The 12105-nt window shown below is 47.1% G+C and overlaps 1 protein-coding gene across 21 annotated transcripts in view; it reads left to right on the forward strand.

Moving 5' to 3' along the window:
- Nucleotides 1-12105, forward strand: part of FOXP1 (forkhead box P1) — a 335164-nt gene that overhangs the window by 209025 nt on the left and 114034 nt on the right. The window contains exon 1 of one of the 21 annotated variants that reach the window (XM_025894682.2): nt 1156-1459. The exons of the other annotated variants lie outside the window; for them this stretch is intronic. The gene's annotated coding sequence lies outside the window, so the exon portion shown is untranslated. Of the gene's footprint in view, nt 1-1155; nt 1460-12105 lie in introns of those variants that run through there. 21 annotated transcript variants of the gene reach the window in all.

The raw sequence follows: 12105 nt of genomic DNA on the forward strand, positions 1-12105 counted from the left end.
GAAAGTTTCAGCAATTGTTTCCCGGCAAGCATCGCCTTTGAAACATAGCTGTGGACTCCGTGGCACACGTAATTCAATTTAAATAAAATTACCTTCTGAACTAATATTTCTGCACCAGTGGCAGAGGCAGAGCTCAGGAGCATCCCAAGATTCAGCCCTTTGATAGATGAACAAGCTAAAATGGTCGCAGGGATTGAGGCCAGGGCCCCTCTTGTGCCTTGCAGGGGGATGCGATTCCCCCGTTCCCTAACGAAGAGGCGCTGATTCCCCATGCCTGTGATGTTGGGGAGGGCTGGGCTGTAGACAGAAGTGGCACAGTGTCCTATTTTTATTTCAGTTTCAATAACACATAATTGAAATGTATACTTGGCAAATTAATTGGTGAGTTGAAGGTAAGAACTGCTGAGTTAGTAGAGACAGCACGAGCCCTGCTCTTTTTTTCCCCTTAAGTTTACATGCTGGAGCGGAAACGCTGCGGTGCTCAGAGAGGAGGTGATGCCTCTGTAAAGCAGATCTTTCCAATTTTATTTTTTTTCTAGCTTAGTCTTCTGTTTCTATGATCTGCCTTTTGAACTGTTTTTGTGGCTGATCAGTTCCACCTAATATGTCTCTTGATTTCTGCTATTGTAATACTCAGACGACATGCTGTTCTCTTCATTTTTATAAGCTTTAGATGCTCCTGCCTGTCATACTCTGGCGGTTTATCTTCAGCGTCTGGATTTGCTTTCAGACTTGCATGTCTATCAAGCTGCTGTTGCTTTGAATGTGAGATCAAAAGAAGATGAATTCCAGTAAAAAATTTCCTTGTATGAAGAAAAGATTGGGGGCCTATGTAAACATCCCACTGACAGCTCCCAATGAGTTATTTTAGCAGAGCATTAGCACCCAGAATGACAGACAGTCCAAGACTAGATGCTAAATAACAAATCAGTCCCTTCAGTGGCAGCAGCACGTTGCCACAACAGCAATACATTTTCTAAAGGAATCCTGTTCCTCTTTTTTATTGAATATGGCTGTTCGACTGCTCATCTCTTCACGAGCTGCCTTTGAGTGCCAGCCCCAGTTTACTTTTTCTTGACAATATCTGTGTCATGTCACCAATATGACAGCAGTCAGGGCTTTGATAATTGGGTGGGGAGACGGTTAGTTAGTCATCTCGAGTTAAATAGGTAGTTTGTTTTAGGGAGGGGAAGGAGACGAGGAAGGAGGGGATAGCATCTGCCGGAATGCTGAACTCACGCTTTCGGAGATGCTGGATGCAAGTCTCCGTGCCCGAGACAAGTTGTATTTTTGGGTGGTTGTTTATATTTCAGTTCGCACAGTAAGAGAAAACAGCTCTGCAGCCCGGCCAGCCTCCTGAGCCGGTTTTCAGAGCAAGTCACAGCACTGTCAAGGGTAGGAACGTCAAGCTTGGCTGGACTTACGTGCAAATCCGAATTTGCCTAGACACAAAAGTGAGGTGTGCTTCTTGCTGCTGTTTGGTCTGGTTGGGGACATAATTAGTTCTGCATGTTTCTGCTTAGAGATGGGGGGGATTTAATAATGCAGAATCACTAGATTTTTGTGCCTGGTGTAGTGCTGAGCCCAACTTTGAGATTACCTGTGAGGTCTAGCCGATCTCACCACTTTGCAAGGGAAGAATTAGGGAAGGAATGCTTTGCGGTTTCTTTGTCATTTAGTAAAAGCAGAGGTTGCTACTGTGGAGGCAGAGCCCGGTGGCTGCCGCGAAGGGCAGTGCTCCAGCGTCTCCCTCCAGCCTGCACTCCGGCTGCACAGCACTTCCTGTTTATTCAAACATCTTTTTACCATTCTTCAGCCCCCGCTTCACAGAAACAGCCAGAAACACATCTCCAGCGCGAAGACGGAAATCTAAAGGCAGACAGTAAGAGCTCACTCTGTTAAACTCTTCATTTTCTCTGCGAGCGCTCAGAGGAAAGGAGCGTGCAGGCAGGGCTGAACTTTTAACACGCTGCCTTGCGCAGGCAGCTTGGAGAGGGGAATCGGTTCAAAGAAGCTGGTTCAGGTTGTTTACTGAGGTGTTGACAAGGGTGGGTTTTTTGGCATGGCTTCGGAGAACCATGGAGAGGACCCAGGTCCTCTTTTGGGGTGCCCATCGCCTTGCGGTATCGCGGGAGCAGCCATGTGTCACTGTCCCTGCTGCCCGGCCGGTGCTGCGGCTTCTCCTCGCGCTTGCACAAGTGCCAAAATAACTTAAACAACAACCCCCCTCAAAAAGGGAAACGTGGCTGCTGTTCTGGGCAGCACAAGCGGCGCAAGCCCACTGAGTCGCGTTTTTGTTTTCTGCAAATTGTTTGCATCGTGGCTCTGGCACTGTGTGCGAACCAGCCTCGCTAATATTTGTACCAATTTCATGCTAATAAAAATCAGGCTGCTGAGACAAGCATGGCTATTATCTCATTCATATGACTATTGTTTAGACCTGTGGTACTACAAAAGGAAAGGGAAAGCGTGCTCATGCCGGGTAATGGTTGTTAACTTCTCACGTGAAGGATTTTCTCTGCAGTTTTTCAGTATTAATGATTGTTGTATGAATGGTCTTCAGGGGTTGTTGGAAGATAGTGTGGATCCTCTGGGTAATCCGTGTCGCAACACAGATGCTGGATTTTTTCCTCTCTGTTCAAGTGACTTAAAAAACTGCTTGATATTTCTCAGTGGTTTCTCCCCCTCAAAAGTCCACTGACATAGCAGGTAACTTTTTTTTGGCAAGCATCGTGGTGCTCGTACAGTGTGAAATATAAGAGAAAATGGAAAATATGCTGCCTGCCCTATGGAGAAAACCCATCCTCCTCGAGGCTTTTCCTGCCTCTCTGAGATCCAAATACACTTTAAAATTTTAAACCGTAAACCCCCATCTTCCTAGAAGAGAGAGCAAGAGAGAGAGAGAGAAATCAAGCTGTGTGTTCAGCCAAACCGCAAGTACAACAAACATATTTTGAAAATATATTGCTAGTCTGGCTTTTTAATGTTCAGAAGTTGTTCTACTTTGCAGAAAAAAAAATGGTGTTTGCAACTGCCTTAAGGACAATTTGTTTAACAGTAGGAGTAATTGCATGGGGAAAATGGAAAGAGTGACTGAAGTTATTTACTCAGATGTTAGTGTAGGTGTGGGGCAGAAAACTCTCTGTGGGAACAGTGGGCTGCTTTTCTTGGTATCTTAGTCTATTTGATGACCATCAAATTTCCCAGCTCACTGGTTTTGTTTTTTCTGGATGGCATGTTTGATTATTTATCAGAAGGGAAAGGGAGTAGCTGAAGCAAATAAACATGTGACCAAGCTGTGTTTTGTTTTCCACTCAGAAGGCCGTGCCCTTTAACAGATATACAGAAAATAATAAATGTATTGTTTTATGATAAAAGGAAATTATGTGTATCATTTTCTTTAGCAAGGCCATTAACCCCTTGTGCTCAGTGGTCTCCGCCTTCTGGCAGCTTGTTGGGTTTGCAGCTGGGAATTAAAAGCACTTAAGCCCCCCTCTTGTGTGGAACGTTTCCATGGATTACTGCTTCTCCCCTTTGGATTTGCTGGATTTATTACATAGTCACACAGCCCTGGTCATCTCCCGGGTCCTGCTTGGGGTGTGACTGACTAAATGAGAGGCACTTTGAATTTTCAGAAGGGTGCTGACTTCCAAAGAAAACCTTGGCGAGTGCTGCTGGGATCTTCCTGCCTCCAGTGCTGGTGTCTGTGCAGCGCGAGGGGTTGCAGCTGTGTTTGGTCCGTTACAGACAGTGTCAATTTATGGGATTCTTCTTTAAATGCCAGGTGTCTAGCATGTAGCGTGTTGTATTTCCTTTATAATACCGGCTTAGGACAATGCTCATTATCTTCCCTGAAAAAAAACCCACCCTATAAACTAAATCACTGTCAGGAAGCAAAATACAGGTTTGCCTCATCTCCGGGAAGCATGTTGCATGCTTTAGCTGCTTTTATGGGATTAAAAGAAACAAGTTAAGACTGTCATGCACATGAAAGGAAACCGAGATGTGGTTTGTTTCACATTGTGCAGGTAGGTATAAATTTAATAGACTGACTTGCTTTCAAAATCTCTCTTTGTCTCCCCGAATCTCATGTCAGTTCCAGCGCGTTGATGAGCTCCGCGGTCTGTAATAGCGCCTGACTGCCGCTGCCCCGCAGGTGCTGGATCGGCAGGAGGGTCCTCCTCCTCCTCCTCCTCCGGGATGTAGGTTTCCTCTGAGGAATGGCTTCAGATCAAAAGAAAGGAAAATTTGCCTGACATCTTGAAGTTGCGTTCAGTCGCAACTTCCGTCGCAAAAACCCTCCATGGCTGGTGGGTCGGGGGAGGAGGAGGTGGATATGGATGCTTCTCTCCCCTGGCTCCAGGGGGTCAGCGCTCCATGGAGAGCCCAAATGGATGGCAGGGACTGAAGCTGTGGGTTTAGGTTTGAGGGAGGAAAAGTGGCAGTTGAAATAGCAGGCAGAGGAAGGGCTGGCAAAATAAGGACCTGAAACTTCAATGTGATGTGAAGAAGAAGAGGAACTGAGCAGCTTGGGGCCAGGTGACATGGGCAGGGGCTGGGATGGGGGACGTGGCTGGCCCCCCTTGCCCAACAGCTCCCTGAGGGTTGAGGAGGCTCGGGACAGGCTGAGGAATGGGCTTTGGGATCAGCGGTGCAGGATGAAGGTACCCAAGAAGACAGAGGTGTAGCAGCAATTGCATCCTGTTGGGCTGGGGATCTCCAACCCTGGCTGAAGTCCTTGGGCAGGCACCCATGAAGGACAGTTAGAGAACCTATCCATGGGGAAAGCTTCCTCCCAGCCTCCAGCAATTAAAGGTTGGCTCGTGCCCTGAAGCATAAACATTCGTACCTTGGTTTCTGTTTTTATCTTTCCAAAGGTAACTGTTCTCATTACTATCTGTGCAAGTGTCTAATCTTTTCTTTCATCCTACCCATGCTCTTGGCACTGGTGATATCTTGTGACAGTAAGTTCTAGGCGTAATTATGAGTTGTGTATTAAGAAAGAAAAAAAAATCCCTTTATCTGCTTTAATTTTTTTTGTTGTTTGTTGCTTCCTGACTTCGTTCAATGTCCCCTTTCTCTTGCGTTATGAGAAAGGGCAAAAGCACCAGATGTACCTTCTCAGGCCGAGTCACAATTTGTGTACTTTTATCATCTCCCCTCTTACTCATCTCTTGCTAAACTAAACACTCCCACCCTTATCAATCTTGCCTCGTATCTGCCGAGGCCTCTAATCATTTTTGTTGCCTCCATCTGAACCTCACCTATTTTTGTTTTATCAGAATCTGTGAAAATTAAGGTTTTTAGAATCTTTTCTAAATTAGGCTGTGCCATAGAAGTTGAGTTGCAGCATTCATTTTCTATGTTTTGGGCTGTCCCAATGCTTTGCTTCCTTCATTCATCCAACAGCAGTTGGATGGAGCGTGGTGAGATGTCCCCAGTCAGGGGCTGTATTTCATGGGCCTCTGAGTACAAGTTTGTCATGCAGTGTTTTGGAAAACAAGCTTAAAATATGTTCCCTGTTTTGTTGACCACACAGGGAAGCGCGCAAGCAGCTGTATGCAATATACTATTTATGTTGTAGCAACAAAAAGGCCCTCTTCCTTCTCCCCCCCCACCTTATCCCTCTTCTCTTCTCTATTAAAAAATATGAGAACTTCCCGTGCTTTTGACATCCAAGAAAAACGCGGCTCAGCAGTGAATAGTCCTCCAAATATTCAAAGGTCTGGTTCACTTCTGGATAAACACAGTAGTTTAGAATCTGATCTCGAGCCTACAGAAACGAGCTGGAAATCCCATAAGATTTTTTTCATCACTCAGACACAGTTCAGTTCTGGTTCAGTTTGCACAGGGAGCCAAGATTTGTATCCTTTCTCATTTTACCAGGATGTGTTGGCCCATCCCTCCTTTCTTGCTGGTACAGACCGCTACATGCTGTGAGTCTTGGCATGCCAAAATAAAGAGAACCATTTTTAATGTTTGGGAACTTTTTGCCAGATGCTTTTTAAGTGACTTTGATGAGTCCTGACTGTGACTCTTTAAGAGGGGACAGAAGGTGTTTTTACAGTGTAACCGCCTGAGGATTTCATTTATGCCTCAAAAAAGGGATTTTTGTAGCCATTGTCCCCATTGTGGCTGGTTTGGGGTTCTCAGGTTCCTGGTGTTTGCTGAAGTTGATCTCTTGCCCTACTGCTCCTTGCTGGCTGCCCCCTTCATCCAGGTGGCGTCTGAGTATTGAAGAAAATACCTCCCCCACCTTTTCCCCGAAGTTGGTGGAGTTCATGAAAAAATTACAAAATGGAAATTATTGTTTTGGAGGCAAACTCTGTTGTTCCCCTGTGTGGGGCTGGATCCTTGCTGCTGCAGAGCTGGGATAGCGGGCAGGGATCTTGCCAGCCATGGGATGGGCTGTGGGATGGCAGGGCAGGATCATCTTCCTCCCACCAGCAGGAGTAACCTCAGGGCCCACGAGGATGAAGTGCAGCAGTGCTGGGGCACAGGCAGCTCCACCCTGTGGGTTTGGAAGAAAGGGTTTTTGTTTCCAGTGCCTTTTTCTGGAGGGAATCTCCTCAACTGGTAGCCAGAATCTACTCCAGAGCAAAGAAACTAAGCGTGCTGGAAGAAAAATAAAGACTCGTCTTCTTTCCTTATGACTAAACTATTCTAGGAGATGCTTCAGTTTGAGGCACATTGCCAGCTCCCTTGCTCCAGGCCTGCCCCCATCACATCAGGGACAGGATGTGAGCCAGGGTTTGTACATGCGGACCTCCAGGTCCCTTCTCTTTTTCCAGCATGGGAATCACCCATTAGTCACTTGGCCAGACCAGTCTGCTGTGTCTGAGCAAAGCCTTCAGGGCCAGCTGATCATTTTATGGAGTGAAAGATTGCTGTTGAAGCTCCCCTCCTTGATGAGCTGGCTGGTAGCCCTTGGAGGGAGCCAGCCTTGCAGCGGAGCTGCAGCCGAGCGAGGCACTGGGTACCAGCAGCATCTCCCCGGGCTCACAGCATCCCTCTGCAACACCAGTGGCATTGGGTACAGAGTAGCTGGAGGAGGATTATTTAAGGAAACAAGGAAATTGAGGATGAGATTGGGATGGGGATTTTTTGAATCCAAGGCTGCTCAGAAGGCTGGACAGCAGGGGGATGGATCACCAGGTTATGTTGCATCCTACCTGTGTCCCATAGCAGAGCTCCCATCCTGCCTGTAGCTCTCCTCGGGCTTCCCTGCTGCAGTGCTGGGAGCAGTGTTGGGGCTCTTGGCTTTGTTTCGTTTTGTGTGTGGCACATAGGGTCAGCAGGGTGGAAATAGGGAGGGAGCACATAGCGGCTCATTTCCCAGTTCTGGAGGAAGATGGAAGAGCTGGGCACGAATGTCAGAGGGAAAAAGTACTGCAAGAACATCTGCTTCTCTCTTTTGCATCTTCTACATTTTATTCCTCCTCTTCATTTTGGTTCTTTTCCTATTCTCTCTAGTTGGTTCATCTCACCTCCCCCTGTTCTGTTCCTCCCAGAGGAACAGCACTACCCACTGCTGTTGCTTTGCACTATTTTTTATTTTTTTCCCTTTTGCATATTGCTCCGCTCCTCGCTGGTTTCCACACGTTGAGCGGCTCCTGAGCCTGCCGGAGAAGAGCTGCAGCAGGGCTCCCCTTCCATGTGTCTGCCTCCTACCTCTGCTCCTCTACATCTGCTGCTCCAGGAGAAGAGAGTGTCGCAGGAGAGGAGGTAGAGGAGGCAAGAGTGGGAGAGACATGAAGCAGCTCTGAAGCTCGGGTGCATCCAGGCTTCCGAGCTTGAGAGCTGCATCTTGCCGCTCTGCTGGGAGCAGCTGTGGAGTGGAGTGGGGTGTGAGGACAGATGGGAGCTGAGAAAGAAGAGAGATTGCTGGCTGAGTCTAAATTCCCCCTCGTCCCACCCAGGAGAAGCAAAGGTACTTGCCTTGCGAGACTAAATGGAAGCAAAAAGCCCTTCTGGGAGGTGGGCCACACTCTGCTGGGAGAGGCGCCTGTAGCTGCCGGCCGGGCGGTCCCTCAGTGCCTAAATCCATCGTGAAACTTGGGGAGAAATAGATGGTGGGAGAACTGCATGCCTGCTGCTGCAAAACCATGCTTTCCCAAACCTCAGTGGGAAAAGCTGAGCAGCAGGGTTAGTTTGTAAGGGCATGGCTATCAGAGGTTAACACAGAAGGTCTTGCTTCTGGAGTCTGGGACCGGGGTAGTGTTATGTTTGCTCCAAGGGTAGATTTTGCCCTTAAAATATCTTCCTTCTCATTTCTCTCTGCTTGTTTTGTTGTATTTTGCTTTTTAATGACCATAACTGAAATAACGGACAGATGATGATGTTGGCTGGCAAGTAACTTTCCTGATTTACTGCTTGGACAGTTCAGATGGCAGCAGGACCATCTCTGATTTCTGGGAACACTTCCTTCCTCCTTTCTCAAGTTGCCTTCCTGATAAGCAGCTTTGTCCACCTGGAAAGGCCCCAAATCCTTAGGAATCTGTAAAAACACGTGGGATCTTGGTTTGTTCCCTCCTTGCAACTTCTGTGTGCATGCTTTCCATTTTGGAGGCAGCCAGTTACTGCACAACTGCCCTGGAAATTGGCAGTCAGACAGGACGCCTGTTTCTTTTGCATCCTCATGGCTGTTGCTCATCTCTCCACCCTCCAATGTACATACCTTTCCATACCTCCTGCAGTTCCCTGGATCAGTCTTTCCATGCCTTATAAACCTCAGGTATGGAAACAAGCTTCTTCTGGTGTTAGAGCCAGGCCTGTTATAGCTGTAAGTCATCATATTTCATTAATAACTGATTGATACTAATATCAGTTGGAGCAGATGGGAAGGGAGGAGCTGGAGCTCTTTTTCTTCAATAGAAATAGGCCAATGGAAAAAAGTTGGAGAGTCGCTGCCTTGTACTGGCTGCAGTGGTGGAACAAGTTAGCAAGAGGCTCCATGCGACTGGATCCTGTTACTGTTTTCCTTATGTACTGACACTGTAAGCAAGTATATGGCACTTAGGCAGCATTTCTATTTTTAAAGTTCTACCCTCTTTTTCCAGTGTATTTCCCTTCCCCAGCCCCCTTCCCGAATCGGGAGTTTTTGGCCACATGAAGTCAGAGGCAGGGCTGCATTTTTCAGCGGAACTTGCCCAAAGAGGATGATGAAACTGAAAGGTCGAGCTTGCGTGAAAATGCCAAATTACAACAGTAACTGGGGTGATAACACTGCCCAGTATTCCGGGCAAACAACAGCTGGGCAAACAAGTCACGTTCTGTCTGTCTTGCAATAAAATTGTCTTGGTCATCTCAAATGTGTACTTTTTCCCCCCCTCCTGGTGCTTAACTAGTTGGGAAATACTAAAGAGTTGCCACTTCCCTAAGCACAGAGAGAGGGATTTTCAGTGGGGCTTCCCACTTGCTCTGTGAATGAAACTGGCTTGATTCATCTCACAGTTAATGTGCTGTTAACATTTTTCCTGGGTTAGGTGTCACCCAGTGTTGACTCTCAAATACCATCCCAAATTTGTGCAATGTCTTTAAAGTACAGCATTTCAGTTGCCTTTTTACTGGTCTCTGTTTTACGCCAGAAAAATTTCCTTATCTCTGGGTGATTTCCTAATGGATAAGAAAATATCTTGGCAGTTTATTTACTGGATCTTGCATTTAGGTATAGGATGACTTGGCTGGTAGTGAGCCTTTTCTTGATGTTGTCCTTCAGAATCCACATTTATAGTGACCAAAAATGGTGGCACTCAGAAGATGCACTTGCTAGGGGATTCTTTCCTTTCTGTTTTTTCCAGTAAGTGGGAAAATTTCGTCTTTCTTTTGCGGTGCAGAGAGGAGGATTGTTGCCAATGCTCTGTGATTAGTGCAGGAGGCCAGGATTGGTGTCTGGGTCTCTGGGTGCCCCAAGTAGCTTTGTCCAGGCTTGCAGACTCTTCGGGCAGTGCAGATAATGTGGCTGCTGGCAGTCATGGACCCAAATGTGTGAAACACCTCAGTGGTTTCAGGGGCTCTTGGCATCTCTCGCCTGTCCCGTGAAGGAACAGGCAGTTGTCTGGACGCACAAACATGAGCTGTTTTTTTCACGGCCCCTGGCAATTGTTCACATGCAAGCACGTGGTGGAGATTTAGGATGTAACTACGGCAGTGGGGAGGAATGTGTGAAAAGAGCTTGGAGATGTCAGAGCACCTGCTCGTGAGGAGAGGGCCACGTTAGCAGAGCTGTTGGCTAGCAGTAAACAGTCCTGGCACCCTTGTTTCAGGACTTGGCAGCAGCAGGAGTTGAACCGAGTCCAGCTTTACTCTCTACTGCCTGTTCAGTAAGTTGAGGACAAGGCAGATGATTAAGGAAATGTGGGGAAACTGCTACAGAAGCTTTTGGAAAGATAAGAGGCTTTGGTCTCCATGTCTGACAGTCTGGCACTTCTCACTAGCATTGAATTCACATGCAAATCAAAGGCAACATCTACTCCCACAGGAAGCTTTATTAATGTACAGGCCTGCTTGCGAATCTCCGTGCTGATGAAGGTTGTGGGACTGACTTCACTCAAATTAATTTCCCTGTCTCTCCTCGTTTGAGCACTGTGCAGCACCGGCAGCCTCAGCAGGGCTCCCACGCCAGCATCCAGCAATGAGGTCCGGGCGGGAGTGGTACTGCCTGGAACCAGGGAAGGGGGTAGAGGTGCGACGCTTGTTGGCTTGGATTATACGGGATGTGCCGGCATAATGAGGGCAGGTGTCCATGGGGCTTGAAACATCACCAAATTAATTCCATGAAGACACTCCAAACGGGCTTGAAATATTTTGCGGATAAGAGGAAAGAGGGATGGTGCTTCCCGGGCCATCTTTCTTTTGCACATCCTATGTAGCAGTGCTAGATGATTCTTGGAAGTGCAGCGGCAGTTCTTGCTCTGAGGTAGGAGGGAGAAAAGGCTGAGCAGGAAAACGTAGAAAGGAAGAGGGATGTGGGATCCCTGGGTTCACCAAGGACACAGTAGCTACTTGATGCAGATGTTCAGTAAGAACCAGATATGAGCTATAAACAACCTTCCACATCTTAAACCCGAGCTCATCCGGTGCTCAGCTTTTACTGCTGTCAGTTATGTATAAGTGAAAAAGCGAAATCTTGAGAGGAGAGATGGGAAATGTCATTTCAGTCTGCAATCCTCTGCAATGTCACTGTGCTGCCATCTCACCTGCACCTGCCTTGTTCTCCCTCTGATGTTCCTGTCCATCCTGACTCCTTGTGTCCACAATGCTCCCTCCAGCCCACTTTCATTGTTTTAAATCCTTTCCTTCCCACCCTGCTCCACCCTCTGTGCTGGTCCCTCCCTCTCACCATCACTGATCCCACCAGGTCTGTGCCAGGACAGGTGACAACCGGACATGAAACAGTTATTGCAGATGTCACCTCTACTGGAGACCCTCACAAGGGTGGGTGTGCAGGTGCAGGTGGGCCTGGAGCATGGACAGAGCTCTGGCTTTGCTCCGTCAGAGCTTTGCCAGTTCAAGCCTGTCCCTGAGGACAGAAATCCTCATCACTGTGGGGTCAGCATGATAAGGGTTTATGGTGGCAGTGGCCACCCCAATGAGCTGCACAGAGCTTTGTGGCCCGCTCCAGTAGAGATCAGGCATTTCTTGCATGGCTACTTGTTCTGGGAATCTTCAAAAATTTCTGGCAGCCAATTTAATTGTGCAACCTCTCAGCTGCCAGAACGGATAGAATATGATCATATCACATGAAATGCATGCAGGGTCTGCTATAGCAACTGTATTTCAAAGAGACAACACATATGGTGACTGGTTCTTTTTGGAATAATATCTATAAGTTGATGATGTTTTATTCAAAAAGGCTGTAGCTTGAAAGGTTAGGGATGTTCTGATTGTTTAGTGTATGATTAAAGAAAGGCTTCTGTGTTTTTTTTGGCCTATTGAATCTAATTACTAGGAACTAAAATGATCATTTGATTGCACATTTACCTGGAATTATTCTTCTGCAGAGCCAGTCTTAATAATATATAATAATATGTTGCGCTTGTACTGTATAGAGCTTCTTGTCTGAGCAACTCAGAGTGCTTTACAAGTATTCATTAATTAAATAAG

This window comes from Manacus vitellinus, unplaced genomic scaffold (assembly GCF_001715985.3).
Source record: "Manacus vitellinus isolate BGI_N305 unplaced genomic scaffold, ASM171598v3 scaffold_14_pilon, whole genome shotgun sequence".
NCBI classification, from domain to species: domain Eukaryota; kingdom Metazoa; phylum Chordata; class Aves; order Passeriformes; family Pipridae; genus Manacus; species Manacus vitellinus.